The sequence below is a fragment of the Nematolebias whitei genome, chromosome 22 (assembly GCF_014905685.2).
Source record: "Nematolebias whitei isolate Nwh7 chromosome 22, NemWhi1, whole genome shotgun sequence".
Classification (NCBI taxonomy): Eukaryota; Metazoa; Chordata; class Actinopteri; order Cyprinodontiformes; family Rivulidae; genus Nematolebias; species Nematolebias whitei.
This window is the reverse complement of record NC_056519.1, coordinates 13,166,648-13,176,599: the sequence shown is the minus strand read 5'-3', so window position 1 is coordinate 13,176,599 and position 9,952 is coordinate 13,166,648. Positions and strand designations below refer to the sequence as shown.

Genomic DNA, 9,952 nt, shown 5'->3' with positions numbered 1-9,952 from the left:
TTCCTGTTCAGTTAAGTTCTTTTGTATTTTATCGTTAAGTTCTGTTTTAGTATTCAGGTTTAGGTCTTGTTTTGTTTCCTGTGTTTTTTGTGCCATTTCCCATTTGTTAGTCTGCCTCCCTAATCTGTTCCCAGTTAGTAATCAGCAGGTGTTCCCACTTTGTTTGCTGTATAACCAGTCTCCAGTCACTGCCTCACCAGCAGCTCATTGTATTTGGTTAACCATATGTCCTGGTCCTCCCTGTGTTTCCTTGCTATGTGTTCTTTTATTTTTTTTTAATTTGCTGCCACATGAGCTTTTTGTTTTGTTATTTAAATATGTTTTTTTTTTTTTTTTAACTCGAGCACCTCTGAGTCAGTCTGCGTTTGGGTCCTATCCACCAATCATGACATGAAGTACTTGGGTTAACAATAAGGGGAAAGATGGTTAAGTACGTATTACCCTCTTTTAAAATTCACTCAATGTTGAGTCTGTGCATTTGTTTGTGTAAAATTGTCATTTACCTTTGTTTTTTGTGTATATCTTTCAGTGCATTGAGTTTATATGTATATTAATCAAATGTGTATCTCTTTGTCATGAGAAATGAGTGACATGTGTTAAATTGCCATATCCTTTAACTTTAGTTTTTACACAAGTGCTGTATTTTTTGGTACAATAGACCAGCTGTTGCTGAAGGGCTTCCTCATTTTGGTCACTATGTGGCCATTCGTAGGGGTCCGATGGTCCATATGGTTTCTCTCTGTCGGGTCATGGCTAAAGCCCAATAGAATAAATGTTTAGAGGTGAAAGCATAGTGCTCGGTGCTACTGATACAACCACCAATGCACTTTAGCAGAATAATTAACAAAAAGCTCTTGTGTGCTCGTCTTTGTTAGCTTGATTACAGAAAACATTGCCTGTGTGTGTTTATCACTGATGAATTTGTGTTTACTAAAAATAAGAACAGAGGCAAAAAAAATATTGTTTTCTAAAATTATACTTAATCACATACTTGGGTGTCTGTCAGTCAGTGCCATGCCACGGCACGTTGAGTGGTGCTGTTACCATGGAAACAGTGCTCCAATTGAAATGGCCCTCTGCAGCAAATTTTTGAGTGCAATATTTCTATTTTTGTTTTGTTGCTTAGTATCTGTGATCTTCTGAGGCATCAGAGTTGATGTGACCTGAAGGAAATCTTTACATTATAATCGTTTTGTCTGATTTCAGAGTCTCAATGAAAATGGATATTTTTGCATGTGCTTTGCTACTCGCATTGCGGTAGTAAAGCAAATGGCATACATTGTTTTTGTCTATTCATTTATTTATTTGTAGAATGAAAAAAAAAAAATATATATATATATCATAATAATGTTCACATTTTGCAAAAATCTATTAAAACAGATCAGCAGAGAAAATAGTTACTTGAGTTTACCGGTAAGACAAACAAGCCTATGAACACACAATTTCTGCATTTCATTAAAAGAAGTGTGAATATGTAACATTTGGGTTGCAGCTTTACAAAAACCTCAATTGAAATGGAATTGCGTAATCAAGTGACGACAGCAGAGTCTAAAAAAGCAGCTCGCTTTATTATCTGCCAAGGTAGCATCTTTTCATCAAAAAGAGAAGTTGAACGCTCTCCAGAGAGTCAGGAATAATATGCTGCTCAGTCATTATTAGTGAAATGGCTTTCAATCACACTTTGAATGCCAGGGGTCAGGATAAAACCTCGATGGAATAAATGAATCCAGCATGATTTACTGCTCCAAATTCATCAAAGTACTTATCACTCCTTGCACTCCTGAGCCCAAATCTTTGCCTTCCATAAAACCAAGTTCACCTTTACAATTGGAAGCCAGATTTATTTTCATGTTGTAGACAAAGAGAGGATGTAAAGAAATGGTTCAGACCTTAAGATCTGAGATTCGACTGTGGTGTGTGAACACCATATAGATGTGACGGGATGTGGTTTGCTGACACGCCTCACTCTTACCAAGCAAGCTTGTAAAAGAGTAGGCAGGTACAAACGTTCTTTAAAGAGATATGCAGTTGCAGCCCGAGTTAAAATACAGTGCAATGGCCAGGAGGGGGGGTGGGGGGACCCTGGATGGGCAACACAAGACATTTAATGTATTCATCTTTAGCTAACTGAACCTAAACATTAAAGATATGAGAACTGCATCTTTTGTACATTCATTTTAAAGATCAGGCAAACGGTTGATCATCTCTGCTACAGACATGTTAAATAGAATTTTAATCACTTACCACATCTTTTAAAAAAAAAAAAAAAAAAAAAAACGTTTTAAATTGGTTTTAAGAATAAAATTTTAGCCCTGCTGAAAACTTAGCACTACTTTTAAATCCCCTTTATGTATTAATATAGTAGAACTAGAAAAAAATAAAATAAATAGTGCCTTTTTAAAACCCCATATGACCCAAACAAAATCAGTATTTTATTCTCATGAGCCAGCTTTTAAACTAATCTAATGCTCTGTATGATGTGCTTTAATGTTAATATAATTGAAATGTTAATGTTTTCTGTTGGAATCAAAATGCCTCTCTGGGGAGACGCTACTTTGTCTTTAAAGGCAATTACATGTACAAATGCAGTACACCAGGCGTGCACTACACTACTGTGCTATTTGAGATTAAACGTGTAGTCTGGAGGCTTGCTTCCTGTGGGAGATCCACACAAAGGAGAGCTGTTTCAGCTCAGAGTGAGATGTCAAAATCCCACTGACATGAACATTGAGACCAAGCACTTGCCTCTAATTTTACTCTTCTCATCATTTCTCCCATTTCCATATGCAGATGAGCATATGTTTGTATTTCTGGAGGGTAATGACGGAGCTGTTTAGCAGGATTGGATTGAGTTCATTGTGTTGGATTTGCTCGGCGCTTTCTGGGGTAAGTGAAGCTCAGGAAGAGGATTGTCAAAAGGTAATGAGGGAATAAAAACAGACGCTGACCATATTTGCACTTTTTATGTTAACAGGACACAGAGCAGTGGAGGATTTAAAAAAAATGCAACAGTTACACACTTGAGGACATTTCAGAATATCCAGAAATATCTATTCTTGGTACACTATATATATGTTTTGAATAACAAATGGGACTAGCACTGTATAGTTTTCACTTGATGTGACGTCTCAGTCCCAGAGCTTTCGTCTTTACTTAAAATCAGAGTTTACCTGTGACCTTATTATCGCGGCTCTCTGCAGTAACTTGGTGAAACTGAAAAGTTTTCGTAGCCTCTGCGTGGAAACATATTAGTTTGTGGTTGTTTGTCTGTGATCGGCTTCAAAAATGTCCTCATCTAAAGTCATAAGACATCGGTGAAGGGGGAGCTCAGGGTTAGCAATCACCCAGTCAAAGTCGCACTGAATGTCACTGTCTGTGTTGGTTTGCTCCATTTTCTTCACAGACCACGCATCAGGGGAATCGTCCCACATTTTATTCTTAGCATTTACTCCCTCCAGGCCCCAGCAGTGATTTTCTTGATGTGAGAATACCAAAGCTTTATGGTTCGTCTGTTACACACATTGATCGGAGACCACCCACCGCCTATCCCCTACCTCTCCCTTTAATGTCAACGGTTGAAACTCCCCAATGCACAGAAATGCATGGTCCTTCGTATGTACAATATAGCCATGCAGTCACTAAAACTGGGCCATATACGGAGGATTTGCACATACAGAGCCCCCACTGTGACTGTCTTACACAAATACACAGACTCATTCACACTTGATTGACCCCATGATGTGTGCTGCAGGTGTGTGAAGTGAGTCCATTGCCAAGAACGCTCCTGCATCCATTGATTGCTCTGATCTGTTCGCTTTCATCCCTACAGAGTTCACTGCTTTTGCCTTCAGTGTCATGGTGACATGTAAAGACACACGTGGCGTCACCGTCATGTGTTTTAGACAGATTTTCATTCTTGAAATAGATCAAACTTTTTGTCTCTTTCTACCTGTTGGCTCTTCAGTTCTGTTTGCCTAACTGTCAATTTCTACCACAATGCTACCAAAAGATCTTTCATCCTCTAAGGAATAAATACTTTAATTTATTGATTGTCTATAATGACAGCAATTTAGATAATGAACACATTTAAGTGTTTTAACTTTGAATGTAACATATGATTCACCTATAGAGCCCATTGATGTTTAATGTTTAATTCTTATAGAGAATTTTGATAAAGATAAAGAAAATGTTTGACTGATCAACTCAAGGCTTTAAAGGCTGTAGACCTGAAATCATAGTTTAAATATAATTTCATATGCAGGATTTTACACTAACCTTTCTCATCCCATGTAAACTGAGGGTGTTGTAACCCTTAATAATTAACTTTTTTTTAAATCCAAATTTAAAAAATCCTACATGCATTAATTTCAACAAACTTTTAAAAAACAGTTTTTTTTTATAACATAATTTGAGATATTAACCCTTATAGTGCTCAGATCATTTTTTATTTTATTTTCTGGCATTCTGATACGTGTGATGGCCAAGGTTGTTTCAAGGTCACATTAGTCAATGATTTATTTTAATATTTTTTAACAAAGCTTGGAAATGTTCTTTTTTACACATCAAGCCCTGCTCCAACCTAAAAAAAAAAAAAAAATAAAATAATGTAAATGTCAGGACTTGTTAGAATATTAAACTTTTAAATTGGACTGTTGACTTTTCTCTTTTACTCGTTAATATAAAAACACTCTCTGCATCTTGAAACTCACATTAATGATGTCAAGTTTTGTTAACTTGAAAGGTAGAACCACCTTAACATCATTCCAGGTTTGAAAACAGGCTCCATGCTGTTGCATCCAGTCCAATTGGATTTCTTGAATGAAATTTTGCAGAACTTACAAATTAATTTGTCTTTTTTTCCCTCCAGTAGATCAAATTTATCTTGAAATGTGTTTGCTACATTTGTAAATGGCACATCTTGAACATATGGTCTATAAATTCTATAAATACTCCATCTAAAATGACCTTCTGATGTGGTCTAAGATGGAGAAAGATAACCAGCTACATAATGCTGTAAAATGGAAAGGGTCTCCGTGGAGAGACGTAAACCTTGAGTGCAGGAAAGAGCTAAAGCCAAAGTGCTCTCTGACAGTAGGTATTGTCAACTTGAACACACCACTCCCTTCCTTTTCTCAGCACGCCCAGGAAAACGAGCACGTCAGATTCATAGCTAGCTGCAGCGTCTGACTTGGCTATCATGACGCTCGGCCTTTATTGCTGAACAACACAGAGGACATGTCACGTCCTGGCAGCAAACGCATGTGAAAGAAAAGCATTGCCCATCAAACCCACTCAGACGCAGCTCTGAGGAGAATTCAGTTTCATCGAGTGACATTTAATTAAGTCAAAACTTGTCTTCTCATCCTTTCGTGTGCCACGGTTCCTGGCAGGCATCGTGAAAGCACAGGGTGAAGTGGTTTTCTGGTTATGTAATGGCTTCAGAAATGGATGTGTGTGTGAGGCAAGTTAGCATTCTGTCTGTCTCACAAAAATTAAAATAAAATGACACACGCGGAGGTAAAAGAGGGAAACTGAATCACGCTGCTGCTTTGGTTTAAATTATTTTCTTCGTGATTATGAAATGCACTTCATCAAATGAAACTTGGACTCGTATTTTTATTCTGGTTCATACACTTGAACAGACATTTTAATTTAATTTAATTTAATTTAAACCCTTGATTATATTTGACTAAACATCACATCTGGATAAGATCCTGATGGACTTTATGAAACTTTCATACAAAAACTTTTTCGTGATAATTTTGGTTTGAAAAATAAAAACTTGCAGGAAAGAACATTGTTGTTTGAAAGTTTGACTCCCTTATTGTAAGTTTTTGAGTAAATCCAGTTGGACTGTACAATTCTTGAAAAAATATGAATCGTGCTTTTTATTGGTGTAAATTGAAATAAATTCTTTTACACAATTCTATCCCTATTTTTTTTTTAACTTCCACACAAGTAAAATGGTCATTTCTAGACTGGACATATGTATAGTAATTTAGAAATATTTCCTATTTGACCCTAAATTTTATTTCTACAAAAATAATTGATAAGGTTCTATTAATTTTAACACTACAATAGCCATTGAAATTCCAAAATAAGAGTAAAATCCCCCCACAGCCTGCATGGCATACACTCAAGTAGATTTGACAGCTTATATGTTTATGCACGACACAGACTTTAAATTTATTTTACAGATGCTGCGCTACGGCTTTGTGTAAAACGATGACATGACAAATTGTTTTGTTTCCAATCGACTGCGTACCCTTTAAGTTCACAAAGCTTTGTGTTGAAACCTGCTGTCGCTGAGCGAGTGTGGGTGGTGTCAGTTTTAAGCATATCATCTGCCAGCACACGCATGCACACACACACACGTATGTCCCGCCTGCCTGTACTCATTTTGGCATTTAAGGCCAGAGGATAATGGTGTCGGTGTGTGTAAGGTTTGCCTGCGTGTGTATTGGTTTGTGTGGGCTACTAAACCTGCCTTCAGGGTGCGTGTGTGCGGGATGTATGTGTGTGCAGCCAGACACATGGCATGTGTGCAAGCAAGTCTGAGAACCACCTGAGCCCTAGCGTGTTTGTGTGTGTACGTAAATATCCATGTGTGTGCCTGTAGGTAGGTGGGCTTCCTTGAGGGTGATGTCCTCACTGCTGCACCTGTCACCGGGTGCTGATGGTTGAGCTCGCTATTCTTATCGACTTCACTCTAATTGGTTGTTATTGTCCTGTCACTTCATTTTGCTGAAAGTGTTCTGTTGAAATGCATCTCCTTTTGGTTTGAACGCTAGTCTTTGCAGCAATTTGGTTTATTTATTTCGTGTGCAGCTCTGGGTTTTCAATCCCATTTAAGTCTTGGAAGTTTATGCCGTTACATCGGTTTCTGCAAATGTGAAAACTACACTTCTGTCTTGTGAGATGAACTGGGTAGCAATCAGTTTTTGATGGAGAACTTAAAAAAAAATATATAGGCAAGAATGATGGGTTTGTTAGGCTCTGACAGACCAAACAATGCTGAATAAATGTAGTCTAGCATTTGTGTGTGTGCGTGTGTGTGTGTGAGCATTTCTTGGAAGTGCTTGAGGCTAATTTAATTGATCTAATTTGTGCCCTCTTGTTTTCTCTCTCCTTTGTCATGACCCAGAAAGTGATCACAGCAAGGAAACTCAAAATGCACCAGGAAAACGGAAGATAAGAAGAGCTTTAGGTGAGAATAAACACTCGTATTAGGAAGTCTTTCCTGCACGTTGCTAATCCAAGTAATATGAATCAAAAGGTTTGTGTTCTTACAAACACTGAGAGCTACAGTGGTTTTCTGCTACAAAACAATGGTTGTATAAGCAGACACAGGCAGATTGTAACCAGCCTATTGGTGTGAAGCTGAACGTCAGTGTTTTTTTATCGATGGATGTCTGTCTGCAGCACTGCTGTGTGAAGCTCTACACTGAACGAGACAAAGATGATTTTAGTTGTACTGCTGCAAATGAGTCAAATGACTCATTTTTATCGATTGGTTCTATTTTTTTTTTACAATTCTGCATTTTGTTGTACTTCTTCTTTTTTTGCGTGTGATTCATCTCACTCCCTTCCCTGATGTCGACTACCTAGCATGTGTTGCTTGGGAAAAATATATAAAGCATTGAAATTGTTTTTTACAGCAGCATTTACTCAAAAGCCATTTAAAACGTAGTCTTCAATTCCAATACTTTCATATAACAGTTGATGTTATAATAGTTATGACTTGTTTGTTTATACGACTGGCATGCTTATTTTATGCATTTATTAAAACTTACGATGAATTTGTCCTCGTAGGTTGGTGCATTGTGGTCTTTGGGGGTATTTTGCAGTAAATAATTTATACATTTCTTGAAATGTCATCTGCTTTGACACTAAGAAAAGCTTGCCTGTGCAGACGTGAATGCTAAAAATAGACTTTAAAACCCTCCTCTGCTAAACCGGAAGAGTCTATATTTAACTCATAAGTCTGGTTAGCATGATAAATGAGAGACATGCATTCCCTATTGCATTACGATGGCACTGTTAGACTCTCATCTGGCCTAAAATTGGTTTCAAGATCTGATCAATAGATTGTAGAGCTGGGAAGGTCATCAATATCTCTGCAATCAAACCGCAGTGAAGCTGTAGAGCTCGGCTGCTGTATTCTTTTTTTTGGGATGATAGCTTCAGTACCCAGTAAGATTTATTTGCATCCTTGCTGCTGACGCACTTTCTTTATTTTGTTAGCTATTATAAATTGGTTCATTACATATTAGAGGCACCCCACCTTCAAAGTATAAGAGTTTTAACGAGGTTTAAAAGAGGCTTTCTTGTTGCGTTTAGGTCATTTTATTCACGGTCAAATTTAAAGATCCACACCTGGCAGCAAACACAAACTCCAGTCACAGGGAAGTGGTTTGAAAGACTAAATTCAAGGCAATTTGTGTGTTTATGGGAATATTTTGTTTACTTCAGGCTGCTGAATGAAAGCAGATTCAGCTAAATATGTTGGTTTATAATATAGAATTTAATTATTTATAGTTTGGACTTTTTTTTTTTTTACATTTTTTTATGTAATGCTGTGTTTAGTTGGATACTAGAGTTTTAATTTCCAGGGATGCTGTAGCTTGGATTGCCAGCGCTGCGGTCCTGTAGTCCTTTGGTTGTGAGTTCGATCCCAGGCTGTGTCAGTAAAGGGCATCTGGCTTAAAAAAGGCAGTATTTCATGCAAGTGTACTCGCTGTGGTGACCCCTGCAAACCTGAGCAGACAAAATGAAAACTAGTTTATATAGTGATAAAATGCATAGTTTCTTTCTTCACATTTTTCTTTACCAGTCTGAGTTTGGAGAAGACGCTGCAGTTTTGCATTTTCCAACGTTGCAGCACGAGTTTGACTTGGACAAAGTTACAACCTCTTGGTCCACTCGTTCTTCCTCTCAACATCAGTACCTACAAAAATAAGGCAACATTTCAAATGGAATTTCTGAACATAAATTTAAATTGTAACTATTAAAAACAGTTTAATAAAGATAAACCTTCCCTAGGTGGTTATATAAATATTACTAATTGTTTTTACAGTAGTTACTAAATTTTTTTTTCATACAATCAGATAACAGATTACATATTTTTATTTTTTTATTTCTTCTTTTGGCTGCTCCCTTCAGTGGTTGCCACAGCGAACTAACTCGCATGAAGACTTGGTACCGTATTTTTCAGATTATAAGGCGCACTTAAAATCCTTTAATTTTCTCTAAAATCAACAGTGAGTCTTATAATCTGGTGCACCTTATATATTAATTCTGGTTGTGCTTACTGACCTCGAACCAATTTTATGTTGTACACGGTGCTCAAAAATCTATCAAAATGTTTTAGTTTTGCTTAATGTGCCTTTTATAATCCAGTGCGCCTTATATTCCGAAAAATACGGTAATAGTTTTTACACCGGATGCACTTCCTGACAGACAACTGAGCCACCACAGCCCTCTGTGTGGAGCATAGAACTGCCATCTAGGGCATCCAGGGGAGCAGATGGTCGGGGTTAAGGGCTTGCTCAAGGGCCCAGAGTGGGACAATGATGGTGGAGACAGGTGTTTAGATAGGTGTTTCACCTTTCCCACCCATATTTTTGATGATGTCAGGGTTGAAGAAGAGACCATCAGGCCCACCTTCTCTAACCACTGCGCCACCATTCCCCCAACAGATTATTATTTTTTTTTTTTTACCCTTTATTTATACAGGTAGTCTCATTGAGCCACGAGAACTCATTTTCAAGAGAGACCTGCTTAGGGAGCAGATGGGGGTTAAGGGTCTTGCTCATGAGCCCAGAGTGGGGCGAATGAGGGTGGTGGCAGGTGTGGGTGCTTCACATACCCCACCCACATTTTATATACAATACATACATACATACATAGATAGATAGATAGATAGATAGATAGATAGATAGATAGATAGATA

General features: G+C 37.6%; 1 long non-coding RNA gene across 1 annotated transcript in view; it reads left to right on the top strand.

The window, feature by feature from the left end:
- Window positions 1–363: 363 nt before the first annotated feature.
- LOC119428081 overlaps window positions 364–9,952 on the top strand; it is a 14,243-nt gene continuing 4,654 nt past the window's right edge. Inside the window, exons 1-2 of the long non-coding RNA XR_005187688.1 lie at window positions 364–430; window positions 7,145–7,207. This is a non-coding gene — a long non-coding RNA (uncharacterized LOC119428081). The remainder of the gene's footprint in view (window positions 431–7,144; window positions 7,208–9,952) is intronic.